Below are 15941 nucleotides of genomic sequence, written 5' to 3' on the forward strand. Positions count from 1 at the left end.
CTGGGAATTTTTTAATTTGTTCTAATTAATTATACATGACAGAAGAATGCATTTTAACACATTGTACACAAATGGAGTATAACTTCCCATTCCTCTAGCTGTACATGGTGCTGAGTCACACCAGTAGTATAATTATACAGGTCTATAGGGTAATAATGTCTATCTCATTCTACTGCCTTTCCCATCCCCACCACCCCACCCATCCCTTCACTCCCCTCTGCACAATCCAAAGTTCCTTCATTCTTTCCTCTCCCCACCCCCACTATGGATCAGCATCCACTTATCATAGAAAACATTCAGCTTTGTTTTTTTGGGCATTGGCTTATTACTTCACTTAGCATGATATTCTACAACTCCATTCATTTACCTGCAAATGCCATAATTTCATTCTTCTTTAAGGCCGAGTAATATTCCATTATTTATATGTACCACATTTTCTTTATTCATTATCTGTTGAAGGGCATCTAGGTTGATTCTATAGTTTAGCTATTGGAATTGAGCTGCTATAAACATTGGTGTGGCTGCGTCACTGTAGTATGCTGATTTTAAGTCCTTTGGGTATAAACTGAGGAGTGGGATAGCTGGGTCAAATGGTAGTTCCATCCAAGTTTTATAAGGAATCTCCATTCTGCTTTCCATAGGGGTCGCACCAATCTGCAGTCCCACCAGTAATTTATGAGTGTATTTTTCCCCCACATCCTTGCCAACACTCATTATTGCTTGTATTCTTGATAATTGCCATTCTGACTGGAGTGAGATGAAATCTGAGTTTTGATTTGCATTTCTTTAATTGCTGGAAATGATGAACATTTTTTCATCTGTTTGTTGATCGATTGTATTTCTTCTGTGAAGTGTCTGTTCAGTTCCTTAGCCTATAGGTTTTTTTTTTCCTAACAAAATATTTTCTTTAAATTCAATTATAAAGAGCACCCCAAATTGTAAAATCTTGGCACCCTGGAAAACATGGATCCCTTTGATAGGAATTAAAGCCGTGCATTATTTCTAAGACTACTTCCCAAATTAGTATGCCACCCACCCACCTAGTGATACATCTCACTATACTCTAATTCATCTCTTCCCCAATTACTCACTGCTCTCCTGAAATTCTTTCCATTATCTGTCATTAAACCCACTGGATCTGTTCTGCTTTCTAAGGTGCACTTTCTCTCTTTACTAAAGCTGATTACTCTACAACAGTTGTTTGCCCCAACAGGTATAATTCCTGGACCAACTCCTCAAAGCTTGCCCAAGTCTACTGGAGATAATTCCATGATCAGCTATTTAAGAAAATACAACCACCAAAATATTTCTTTGGAATATATTTTCTATTTAAACCCAAATAGAATATATATCCCAAAGAGATGAAAACATGGAAACTTACCAAGAATACAAAATAGGAGAGTTCCCTGAACTTCCTATCTCTAAATCTTAAACATCCCTAAATTATATAATTTTCTCTATATTGTCATGTTATTATAAAAGATTTGTCTCTGAACCTCTTCAAGGTAGATCACTCTTCTCATGCTCTGGCTACCCTTTCCCCTCATTTTTCAAGGACATAACTTTTTCTGATATCCATTCTATCCCCCACACCATTACTGCCCCCTTGCTAACAAATCATTCCCACTGGCATATAAAAATACTTCATTATTTTGAATCTTTAAGAAAATCCTAAACTATATATTTAATCTGTCTCATCTCCCACAATTTACTTCTCCTCTTCATAAAATAATGAAATAAAAAAATCGTCAAGAGTTGTCCACACATGATAACTTCTCTTCCTTAATTCTCTTTTAATCCTTAACACGTATTAACTTGAATCCTGATCTTACTACTCATATTATTCTTAAGATCACCAAGGTCACCTAAACTAAGAAGAGACATTTTTCTTTTTGACTTACTGTAATGTTCACTGATATTCAAATGATTGTCCATTTTTTCTGTAAGGAATTCCAGTGGAGAAAGACTGGGTCACCTCTTGGTGAAAACTAGAGGGGAGGGCTTAAGAGAGACATGACGAGGACATGGGTCAGGATATTACCAAGCACCAGAGAACTTTAAGAAAGCTAAATTGATGTCTTTCTTTGCACAGGATGCAGTAACAAAGATGCCACAAGAAATTTACTTTGAACAGTTCTAAAGGCTAAGAAATCAGAAATTAGGGTGTCAGTATGGCTGTGTTCTGGGGAGGGCCCTTTTCATGGCTTGCAGAAACTGCCTTCATGCTATGTCCTAAAATGACCTCATCAAAACCTTATCACCTTCCAAAGAACCCACCTCCTAAATCCACTGCATTGCAATTTCTGGAACCACATTTGGGGTTAGGGCTTCAACATATGCATTGGATGTGGGCATAAACTCTGAGTCCATAGCAATGTCTGAATGCCACGCCTCCTCCTTCAAGTGAGTAAACCACATTGCCTTCATTGAGGTGCCTTAGGCTATTTTTCTTATCACTAGCCAGTGATATCCTTCCATTTTCAAATATCTGCACATCAGCTATTGATTATTCACAGAAATAGTCATTGTTTTAAAATAGTGCTGTTCTCATATAAATGAGAGGCTATATGTAAATTACCCTTTTCATCAATCTAGTACATTTTTAATTCCCCTGAAAGGGACGAGTGGGGTATGTTTTTCCAACACTGAAGAGTGGTGATGCTTTGGAAGAGAAAGCCTAACGTGAACATTTGAGTGTCACTGGACAGTAATAAAATCCTACACCAATTTACATCATACTTAAAACACTGTTCTTGGCTCTATGAAAACATCCCCTCCTGGTTTTCCTCCTACCTCATCGGTAGTGACCTAGTGTTGTTCAGAAATTGGTTTATGTAAATATAGATTTTTTTGGCTTTCTAGAATTTCTGCTGATTTGCAAAATCAGTTTTTAATTTGCCTATTGTTGGCCAAATTCTTTATGTTCTCAAAAGTTCTCCATTTATCCAGTTTCTTAGCTTTCTTCTGAAATAGCTGAGTCCTGTCCTCACCTCCATATACCCTGGAGCATTCTAATTGTCTTTATATTGGAGAAGGAGGCAATCTATTATATATGTATAGAAACCTTGATATCGAACATCTAATATACAATAACTTAACCACATTATCCACCATACTGTATCCTCCATCACTATTTCTCTAATATTTTATAATCTCTTAAAAGTCAACATGTCAGAATTCCATACAAACTTGTTCTTTATCTCCCAATCCACTTTCTTCTGTGTGTTTGTGTATGTACACACACATAGATACATATAAACTGGGGTTATATATATATGTATATATCCAGTTTATAGATATGCATGTGTGTGTATGTGTGTCCCAGTTTTCTCTGCTTAGAAAACCTACCACAAACATTTTCTGTAGCAGAAATTACTAATGCTTGCCCACAGTCAATTAAGATAAGAAATGTAACCACTGCAATGATAATTTATGGCTCTCTGCCCATAGTATCACATAATATGGTTTTCACAAATATGAAGGCAGTACTGTCACCATTGAGATGAGATTATAGATCAGCACTTCCCTGACTTCAAAGTCGGCATCCATTACCAGCCTCCCGCTGCAAAAATAAAGGAGATGTGGACCCATTGAGCAACACTGTTGTCATAAGTGAGAGCTTGCCTAGACTGGTTTGTCATGCCAAGAGTGCCTTTGTACACTGTGCATACTGGTGAGGAGATGGAGGAAGAGGAGTGTTCTAAAGTATGCATGCCTTAGAGGAAGATTATGAGAAGTTCAGTATGGACTTAAGAGGAAAGGACAAAAAGGAGAGAAATATCAGTTGTTCATTTCTTTTGGCCTGTAGGTGTGTGTGTGTGTGTGTGTGTGTGTATGTGTGTGTGTGTGTGCATGCATGCAGGGGGATAGACGATAGAGACACATAAAGAGACTACGCTTAAGAAGGAAAGGGAGTCATCTCTGATCTTGAACGTAAAATACGTGTTGCATCAATACGTTCCCAAGTGACCAGGCTCATGTCTCCTCTCCAGCTTTACCTTGAGTAAGCTCCTTCATAGTGACTACCATCTAGACACATTAGCCTAGAAGAGTTCAAATAAAAATCAGATATACAAATTTAAAAAGTATATACTTTGAAATATTCATGAACGATTGGAAACACTAAAGCAAGATAAGAAGTTAGTGAGTGAACATGATGAGGGGTGGGCAGAGAAAGATCCTCTACGGAAATGATATTTGAGCAGAAGCTTGCATCCTGTGAAGGAACAAAGCATACATAGGTATGGTAGACAATACCCTAGTATGGGAGTGGTTCAAGTTAAGTGTCCCTTACTCAAAATGTCTGGGACTAGAAGCATTTTGGATTTTTACAGATTTGGGGATATTCACATATTTATAATAAAGTATCTTAGGGATGAGACCCAAGTCCAAACATGAAATTCATTTATGTTTCATATACATCTTACAAAAACAGCCTGCTGGTAATTTTATATAACATTTTTAGTGTGCCTGTGTTTTGACAGCAACCTATTACATGAGTTCAGGTGTAGAATTTTTCACTTGTGTTATTTTTGTGCTAAAAAAGTTTTGAATTTTACAGCATTTCAGATTTTGGATTTTCAGACTTGGGACAGTCAACATGCAGGTGTAAAATTCCTAAAAAGGGTAAAAATTTCCTAAAAATGGTAAAAAAAAAAAATTCTGTATCATCTTCTCTTCTCTTGGTTAATACTAATTACTCCCTCCCATGAAAAGACAAAGCATTCAGTTTATTGCACATTTATGAACAACAAACATGTTAGTCCAGTGCATGCAAAAAAGGAAATCTGTCAGGTGGAAAACTAAAAAGTGAAAGGGGACCCAGGTACCACTAGATATGTGTCAAGGCGGAATCCAGAGTATAAAACCACAGATAATAGCCAGGCAGAATGAGACTGAAAACACCAAGCAACAGAAACCAAAAGACTAAGCCAACAATCAGTGAAGCCCAGAATTCAATAAAGAAAACTGACTAGGGGGTGGGGTTGTGGCTCAATGGTAGAGCGCTTCTCTCGCATGTATGAGGCTCTGGGATTGATCTCAGCACCAAATAAATAAACAAACAAATAAATAAATAAAATAAGGGTATTAAAAAAAAAAAAAGGAATACCGGACTAAAGACAAGGTTAGAGGTAATTCAAATTGTGAGAGGAAGAGGGTTAGAGCAGTACAAATTGTGGTCCTAGTATAGCAGCACATATGTCATCAGGGAACTTGTTAAATATGCAAATTCTCAGGTCCCATCCACTGAAGCAGAAATGCCAGTGTGATGCCCAGCAAATGTTTCAACAAGTAGACCACGTGATTTTGATGTCTGATGAAGTCTGATACCCAATAGGATAAAGAATATGGCTATCAAATTAATAAGAAAAAAAAAGATGAGCAGGAAAATGATTTGCACATTGTTTTGGTCAAGCAAAAAAAAAAAAAGATGTAAAATGAACTAGCATGAGTTTAGATGTCAACTCGTTTAATGGTGAAGTGATCATGGATGGGCTCTAAATCTCTGGAATAGGGATCTGAATATTCTCTTTCATAAAGGGGCTAGGCGTTCCTACTTCCCTGGGAAAGCAGATCTCAACAGACTTACAGTATATTGCCTAGAAAGCCATGAGATCTTGAAATCCCACTTAAGGATTTTCAAATTTTCATCTGTTGTTTTTTTTTTGTTTTTTTTTTTTTTTTTTTTTCTTTTGTGCTAGAGATTGAACTCAGGGGTGCTTAATCACTGAGTCACATCACCAGCCCTTCTTTGTATTTTATTTAGAGACAGGGTCTCACTGAATTGCTTAGGGCCTCTCTAAGTTGCTTAGGCTGGTTTTCAATTCACAATCCTCCTGCCTCAGCCTCCCAACCTGCTGGGATTATAGGCATGCTCTACTGTGCCCAGCTTTCCATCTGTTTTATATCTATATTAGTGGAAAGTTAAACTTAGGAGCATAATTTATTATATTTTATCTCTAGTCACTGTTGCTTAAGTAATTAAACAATAAAGTGTCTTGGAAATTATATTTCTATTGCTAGTTCATGATGGTTTTTATTGTGCTTGTACTTTTTCAAAAATATTTCTGGAAATTGTGATATGCATATTGTCAGTCTGTTTAGGCTGCTAGAACAATCTGCCATAGTTATAAAAAATAGAAATTCATTTCTTAAATTTTCTGGAAGCCAGAAATTCCAAGATCAAGGTATTGAAAGATTTCATGTCTAGTGAAGATGCCCTTTCTGGTTCCTACACAGCCATGTTCTTGCTGTATCCCCATGTGGCCCAAGGGAAGAAGGAGATCTCTGAACTCTCAGTTCTCAAACATCCCACCTTCAAATATCATCACAATGGGGATTAGGTGTCAACATATGAATTTTGTGTTACAAAAACATAGTCTATAGCATACATATTCTAATTCACAAAGAATATAAATATTCATATTTTAATAGGGTTATTTTCTTTACAAAGGAATTACCTCTAGGTTTTTCTAAATAGTTTCCAACCAGTTCAAATGTGACTACAATGATGATCAAAGAAGCCTGTATCAAAATTCAGGAGGCTGGTTACCTTCCAAACCTGTTCATGGAGTCCTCACCTCAGGGCTGAATAATTCCTATCCTTTTTGATAGTCATGAAACAGGGGTTCTAACTGTTAAGATGTAGGTATAATAACGTAGAAAAATACCAGAATTGAAAGAACACTGAGTTTAAGTCCTGACTCTCTGCCTAAAATAATGTGAATTTATTCAAGTTGTTTAACCTCCTCTGTAAAACAAAGGGGCTGTATATTTAGATGACTGTTGAGCATCTTCTCTGTGCTGATATCCAATAATTTAAAAGTATAAAGTGAAAGAAGTACATTTAAATATACTCTGTAATTATAAAACACAATATAGATGCTGTTGGTTATCTTTACAAGTTATAACATAAACTATCAAATTTATAGAAATCCAATTTGCACGTAAATTTTCAAGAAGATATACATTACTATGTTCACTTATATAATGATTAAAATGAGATGACTAAATGTATTATGGTATCCTGGATTAGATTCTGGAGCAGGTGAAAAAAAAAGGAAATTAATGGAAAAAACTCTAGTGATATCCCAGTAAAGTATATAATAAGTTAACAGTAATATGCCAACAGTAAGATCTTAAATTTGAAAAATTCACCATGTTAATAAGGTCAGATGTTATGATTAGGGAAAGCTGGTTGAAGGATATACAGCATTCTATGCACTGTCTTTGCAAATTTTCTGTAAATATAAAATTATTCCAAGTAAATATTTTAAATAAAATTATTGTGTTAAGTCTTTAGAATATAAACCTGCATTCACAGGACCACAGAAATTAAAAAAAGGGACTGTCCAAACCAAAGTGGAAAAAGTAGGAGTGAAAGGAAATCAGACATCAAGCAGCCATATTTTTAACACTACACAAAAGCAAGAGGAAGGAGAGCTTTCTGAAATTAGAAAAATTTTCCTGAGCCCCATGAAAAAGTAAAAATGAGCATGGACTAAGAAAATAAAACTCTGTTTTGCCATTCATCAAGTATTTATAACAGACATAGATAAAGTCAGATGCTGAGTTAACCAATGGTTCTTCTCAAGAACATGTTTTAAAGTGTTACGAGCGATCTAGGATGGCAGACTAGAGAGTGACTGCATCTCCAGACACTCCAGAACCCAGGATTCAAGAAGGGGAGGCATCGAGAGACTCGAACTAAAATAGAGCCACAGGGTGAGTTCCCCCACCCGGTAAAGCGCTGCCCGGGTGGCAGGCCCGTATTAGGGCGGCTTATTAGAGTAGGGCACGGCAGCTAGAGAATTCCCCAGGCAGCCCCGTGCACTCCTGTGGTGGGCTCCTCCCACAGGGCCACATTCTGAAGCATCTTGGAGCAGGCCCCCCAGTGACAGCCTTTATGCACAGAACCAAGCTTCAAGTCCCTGAACCACAGTAGTGAGTTTCTGCCCGCAGGCTGTTTCAGGGACCAGGACAGGGCAGCCAGGGACTTCCCCAAGCAGCCCGCAGCCCGGCCACCCCGGCGGGAAGAGCCTTTCCAGGCTAGCTTCTTGGAGCAGAGCCCCCAGTGAGAGCCTTTCCACACAGAGCCAGCCAAAAGTCCCCAAGCCAGTGGAGACCTCCGGCCCCCAAGCAGCCTCTGGGACCAGGGCAAGGCAGCCAGAGACCTCTCCAGGTGGACCTGCCCCACCCCCCCGACCCCTGGCCACAGGTTTTTTCCATGGGGCAATCCAAGATGGCAGACTAGAGGGTGACTGCATCTCCAGTGGCTCCAGAACCCAGGATTCAAGAAGGGGAGGCATTGAGAGACTCGGACTAAAATAGAGCCACGGGGTGAGTCTCCCCCACCCGGTGAAGCGCTGCCCAGGCAGCAGGCCCGGATTCGGGTGGCTTATTAGAGTAGGGTAGGGCAGCTAGAGTCTTCCCAGGCAGCTCTGCACACTCTGGCAGTGGGCTCCTCCCACAAGGCCAGATTCTCCAGCATCTCGGAGCAGGCCCCCCAGTGAGAGACTTCCTGCACAGTAACAAGCTTCAAGTCCCTGAACCCGGGCGGCGAGTTCCTGCCTGCAGGTTGCTTCAGGGACCAGGACAGGGCAGCCAGGGACTTCCCCAAGCAGCCCGCAGCCTGGCCCCCTCCAGCAGGAAGTGCCTTTCCATGCTAGCTTCTCAGAGCTGGCCCCCCCGTGAGAGCCTTTCCACACAGAGCCAGCTCCAAGTCCTGGAACTGGTAGCGGGCTAGGGGCAGCTTTCCTTGGAAGCACAGCATTATCAAGTTACTCCAAGACTTCAGGCTACTGAAGGCAGAAAGGTGATACACTGGAAATCTACAGGGACAATATAAGCCAATAGAAGAATTCTGCAATATCATAAAGTCCCACTAACATCTGACCAATATGAGAAAACAAGGGAAGAAAATGTCCCAAACAAACCTAGATACTATATCAATAAAACCCAAGGACAGCACAACAGAAGAAATGTAAGAAAGGGAGTTCAGAATGTACATAATTAAAACAATTAGGGAAGCAAAAGAGAAGATGAAAGAGCAAATTCAGGCATTGAAGGAGGAGATGAAAGAGCAAATGCAGGCATTAAATGATCGCACCAATCAACAGTTAAAAGAGCAAATACGGGAAGCAAGAGATCATTTCAATAAAGAGAGATATTGAAAAACAACCAAACAGAAATCCTTGAAATGAAGGAAACAATAAACCAAGTTAAAAACTCCATAGAAAGCACAATTAATAGGATAGAACACTTGGAAGACAGAACCTCAGATACTGAAGAAAAAATATTTAATACTGATAACAAAGTTGACCAAACAGAGAAGATGGTAAGAAATCATGAACACAATCTACAAGAATTATGGGATATTATGAAAAGGCCAAATTTAAGAATTATTGGGATTGAGGAAGGCTTAGAGAAACAAACCAAAGAAATGAACAATCTATTGAATGAAATAATATCAGAAAATTTCCCAAATCTGAAGAATGAAATGGAAAATCAAGTTCAAGAGGCTTATAGGACTCCAAATATACAAAATTACAACAGACCCACACCAAGGCACATTATTATGAAAACACCTAACATACAAAATAAAGACAGAATTTTAAAGGCCGCGAGAGAAAAGAATCAAATTACATTCAGGGGAAACCAATAAGAATATCAGCAGATTTTTCAATCCAGACCCTAAAAGCCACAAGGGCCTGGAACAACATTTACCAAGCCCCGAAAGAAAATGGATGCCAACCAAGAATCTTATACCCAGCAAAACTTACTTTCAGATTTGATGATGAAATAAGATCCTTCCATGACAAACAAAAGCTAAAGGAATTTACAAAAAAAGAAAGCCAGCATTACAGAACATTCTCAGCAAAATATTCCATGAGGAAGAGATGAAAAACAACCATGCAAATCAGCAACGGGAGGAACTAGCCTAAAGGAATAACCAAATAAAGGGGAAACCAAATCATGTCAAAAAACAAAATTGAGTCAAATGACTGGGAATACAAATCATATCACAATAATAACCGTGAATATTAATGGCCTGAACTCATCAATCAAAAGACATAGACTGGCAGATGGATTAAAAAGAAAATCCAACAATTTGCTGCCTGCAAGAGACTCATCTCATAGAAAGAGATACCCATAGACTAAAGGTGAAAGGATGGGAAAAAACATACCATGCACACGGACAGAGCAAAAGAGCTGGAGTATCCATCCTCATTTCAGATAATGTGGACTTCAACCCAAAACTAATCAGAAGGGATAAAGAAGGACATTACATACTGCTTAAGGGAAGCATAAATCAGCAAGACATAACAATCATAAACATCTATGCCCCGAACATTGGCTCAGCCATGTACGTCAAACAAATCCTTCTCAATTCCAGAAATCAAATAGACCACAACACAATAATACTAGGCGATTTTAACACACCTCTCTCACCGCTGGATAGATCGTCCAAACAAAAATTGAATAAAGAAACCATAGATCTCAATAACACAATCAACAATTTAGACTTAACCGACTTATATAGAATATACCATCCAACAAAGAACGAATACACTTTCTTCTCAGCAGCACATGGATCCTTCTCTAAAATAGACCACAAAGTTACTGATAGCAAATACAAGAAGATAGAGATACTACCTTGTACTCTATCATATCATAATGGATTGAAATTAGAAATAAATGACAGAATAAAAAACAGAAACTTCTCCAATACCTGGAGATTAAATAATACACTATTATATGATGAATGGATAACAGAAGACATCAGGAGGGAAATAAAAAAATTTTTAGAAGTAAACAAGAACAAAGACACATCATATCAAAATCTCTGGGACACTATGAAAGCAGTACTGAGAGGAAGATTTATGTCATGGGGCCCATTCAACAAAAGAAGTAGAAATGAACAAATAAACGACTTAACACTACAGCTCAAAGCCCTAGAAAAAGAAGAGCAGATCAACACCAAAAGTAGTAGAACACAGGAAATAGTTAAAATCAGAGCCGAAATCAACGAAATTGAAATAAAAGAAACAATCGGAAAAATTAACAAAATAAATAGTTGGTTCTTTGAAAAAATAAACAAAATTGATAAACCCTTAGCCACACTAACAAAGAGAAAGAGGGAGAAAACTCAAATTACTAAAATTCGGAATGAACAAGGAAATATCACAACAGACACGAGTGAAATACAAAACATAATTAGAAGCTATTTTGAAAATCTATACTCCAACAAAACACAAAACCTTGAAGACATCAACAAGTTTCTAGAGACATATGAATTACCTAAACTGAACGAGGAGGACATACACAACTTAAATAAATCAATTTCAAGCAATGAAATAGAAGAGGTCATTAAAAGCCTACCAACAAAGAAAAGTCCGGGACCAGATGGGTTCTCAGCCGAGTTCTACAAAACCTTTAAAGAAGAGCTCATTCCAATACTTCTCAAAGTATTCCATAAAATAGAAGAGGAGGGAACCCTCCCAAACTCATTCAACGAAGCCAATATCACCCTGATACCTAAACCACACAGAGACACATCAAGGAAAGAAAATTTCAGACCAATATCCTTAATGAACATCGACGCAAAAATTCTCAACAAAATTTTAGCAAATCGCATACAAAAATATATTAAAAAGATAGTGCACCACGATCAAGTCGGTTTTGTCCCAGGGATGCAAGGTTGGTTCAACTTCCAGAAATCAATAAATGTCATTCACCATATCAACAGAGTAAAAGTTAAGAATCACATGATTATTTCAATAGATGCAGAAAAAGCATTCGATAAAATACAGCATCCCTTCAAGCTCAAAACACTAGAAAAAATTGGGGTAGTGGGAACATTCCTTAACATTGTAAAGGCCATCTATGCTAAGCCCATCGCTAATATCATTCTAAATGGTGAAAAACTGAAAGCATTCCCCCTAAAAACTGGAACAAGGCAGGGATGCCCTCTTTCACCACTTCTATTCAATATCGTTCTTGAGACTCTAGCCAGAGCAATTAATTAGACATACTAATCAAATTAAAGGCATACGAATTGGAAAAGAGGAACTCAAACCATCCCTGTTCACTGATGACATGATTATATATTTAGAGGAACCTGGAAATTCCACCAGAAAACTCTTAGAACTCATGAGTGAATTCAGTAAAGTAGCAGGTTACAAGATCAATGCTCATAAATCCAATGCATTTTTATATATAAGTGATGAATCTTCAGAAAGAGAAATTAGGAAGACTACCCCATTCACAATAGCATTGAAAAAAATAAAATACTTGGGAATCAATCTCACAAAAGAGGTGAAAGACCTCTACAATGAGAATAAAGAATACTAAAGAAAGAAATTAAAGAACACCTTAGAAGATGGAAAGATCTCCCATGTCCTTGGATAGGCAGAATTAATATTGTCAAAATGGCCAGACTACCAAAAGTGCTATACAGATTCAATGCAATTCCAATTACAATCCCAATGATGTACCTTACAGAAATAGAGCAAGCAATTATGAAATTCATCTGGAAGAATAAAAAACCCAGAATAGCTAAAGCAATCCTCAGTAGAAAGAGCGAAGCAGGGGGTATCGCAATACCAGAACTTCAACTCTATTACAAAGCAATAGTAACAAGAACGGCATGGTATTGGTACCAAAATAGACAGGTAGATCAATGGTACAGAATAGAGGACACGGACACAAACCCAAATAAATACAATTTTCTCATACTAGACAAAGGTGCCAAAACATGCAATGGAGAAAAGATAGCCTCTTCAACAAATGGTGCTGGGAAAACTGGAAATCCATATGCAACAGAATGAAACTAAACCCCTATCTCTCACCCTGCACAAAACTCAACTCAAAATGGATCAAGGACTCGGAATCAGACCAGAGACCCTGCATCTTATAGAAGAAAAAGTAGGTCCAAACCTTCAACTTGTTGGCTTAGGATCAAACTTCCTTAACAGGACTCGCATAGCACAAGAAATAAAAGCTAGAATCAACCACTGGGATAGATTCAAACTAAAAAGCTTTCTCTTAGCAAAGGAAACTATCAGTAATGTGAAGGGAGAGCCTACAGAGTGGGAGAATATCTTTCCCACTCATACTTCAGATAGAGCGCTAATTTCCAGAATCTATAAAGAACTCAAAAAACTCTACACCAAGAATACAAATAATCCAATCAACAAATGGGCTTAGGAAATGAACAGACACTTCACAGAAGAAGATGTACAAGGAGTCAACTGATATATGAAAAAATGTTCAACATCTCTTGTAATAAGAGAAATGCAAATCAAAACTACTCTAAGATTTCATCTCACCTCAATTAGAATGGTGATTATCAAGAACACAAGCAACAATAGGTGTTGGCAAGGATGTGGGGAAAAAGGTACACTCATACATTGCTGGTGGGGCTGCAAATTAGTGCAGCCACTCTGGAAAGCAGTATGGAGATTCCTCAGAAAGCTTGGAATGGAACCACCATTTGACCCAGCTATCCCACTCCTTGGCCTATACCCAAAGGACTTAAAATCAGCATACTACAGAGATACAGCCACATCAATGTTCATAGCTGCTTAATTCACTATAGCCAGATTGTGGAACCAACCTAGATGCCCTTTAGGTGATGAATGGATAAAGAAACTGTGGCGCATATATATATATATATATATATATATATATATATATATATATATATATATATATATAGAATATTACTCAGCCATGAAGAATGATAAAATTATGGCATCCACAGGCAAATGGATGAAATTGGAGGATATCATGCTAAGTGAGAGAAGCCAATCTCAAAAATCTAAAGGACGAATGATCTCACTGATAAGCGGATAAGGACATATAAGGGGGGGTTGGAGGGGTTAGTGTTACGGTGAGGATTAGGTTTAGGGTTAGGGATAAGGAGGGTGGTAAAAATGGAGGAAGGAAGGACTGTATAGAGGGAAAATACGGGCGGGAGGGGTGGGGGGGAAGCGAAAAAATAACAGAATGAATCAAACAATATTGCCCTATGTAAATTTATGATTTTTAATTAAAATAAATAAAAAATAAAATAAGTGTTACAAACCCCTCCATTTTGAGTTATTATTGATCTTTCACTCACAGAGAACACTTTTCTGTAAAAAAATCATAGATTGTCAAAAACTCTATTGTTTGAAATTCTGTCATTAAGATAAATATCTCCTTCTTGGCTAGAACATCTACGTCTCTTAGACACAGACAAACAGCCTGTATTTCCAAACAAGTTACAGAACTTCAAACATATGTATGTTGCTTAGTGCTATGGTACAAGGCTGTAATTCCAGCAACTTGGGAGGCTAAAGCAGAGGGATGGCAAATTTGAGCCAGCCTGGCCAATTCAGTGAGATCTTGTCTCACAATAAAAAATAAAAAGGGCTGGGGATGTACCTCAGTGGTAAAGGTTCAATCCACTGTACTAACCCTAGCAACACATATAAAAAAGCTGTGTTTTTCTACACATTCTACTTCTATTTTAACTTGATTCTAAGAATACAGAGTCTTTTGTCCATGCTGCAATTCAGACCTAAAGTAAACTTCTTTACATACAGTCTTTTGAGCCTATCAAAATACTACTTTATTTTAATATCTGCTAAACTCCACACTTCTCCAATTTCCTTCAATAAATCTTTCTTTCCTTTGTTTGGTGAGGCATCCCATAATTCTTTTGGAATGTGGCTCCCTTCTTGCAATGTTCCTGACTTTCTTGAAACACAGTTTATTCCTGGCGGATTTAGGCATTTAGGCTTATTGAATCAAGAAGTCTGTTTCATACTAAAAATTCAAGATCACTATTTTCACATAAAAGTGAGCAATAACAACAACAAAAAGCATCAAGTACAAAACTGATACAAAGTTACACAGGAAAGACAATGAGAAGCATAGTAGCATTATCAAAGACAATGAAAATATGCCTGAAAGAGGTACCACAAAATAGATGTAAATTATAAGTTACTCTCTGGAAACTGGCTAAATGATATTAAGAAAATGGTACAAGACATGAATGAACATAATTCAGAATTAGAAAAACTTGGAAATGAGGTGAGAACTCAGGAGAATTAGTATCCAAAAACAAAGTAGGAGAAATACAAATGCTAATAAACACAATAGATTATCTGTGAAGAACTTGATGCAATCCCCATGCCCACGTCTGTCTAGTTTTTTTGGTGGCTATAAATTAATTCTGTAATAACTATTCAAGAGAGGCTCATGAAAAGGATAGTCTAATCAAAGGCTGATATCTTATCAATAGTGGATAAATATTTGTACTCTTTGAACTTGTTTGTTTTGCTGGATATAAAATCCTTGACTTAAAGTTTTTTTCCCCTTTAATATCCTAAATATGTAATCTTACTTTCTTGTGGTATGAAACTTCTCTGTCAAAAAGCCTGATGATTTTTTAATTATTTTCCAATTTGAAAGTATGATAAAACATTAAAATCTGTTAACTCTGAGCTCCTAATATATTGTACATCTCAAATAATTCATACCACATTTCATCAAATCTAATGCCTTCTGCTATGGTTTAGATCATAAATGTCCCCCCAAGGTGCATGTGTTTAAAGGCTTGGTCCCCAGGCCCTTATGCTATTGGGAGGTGGTAGAATCTTTAAGCCATGGGGCTGGACTGGAGAATGTTAGGTCACTGTGGGTAAGTGTTTTAAGGGGATATTGGGATCCTAGACCTTTCCTCTCTCTTTGTTTCTCAGCTGCCATAAGATGACCAGGGTACTTCTACCATAGTCCCACCATGACACACTGTGCTGACAAGGACCCAAAGCAACAATGCCAAGTGACCATGGATTGAAACCTAAAACTTTACTCCATTTAAGTTGATTATCTCAGGCATTTGTTACAGCAATAGAAAATTGACTAATAAAATATACCACTATATTCTGTAA

The sequence above is a fragment of the Sciurus vulgaris genome, assembly GCF_902686455.1.
Source record: "Sciurus vulgaris genome assembly, chromosome: 9".
NCBI lineage: Eukaryota > Metazoa > Chordata > Mammalia > Rodentia > Sciuridae > Sciurus > Sciurus vulgaris.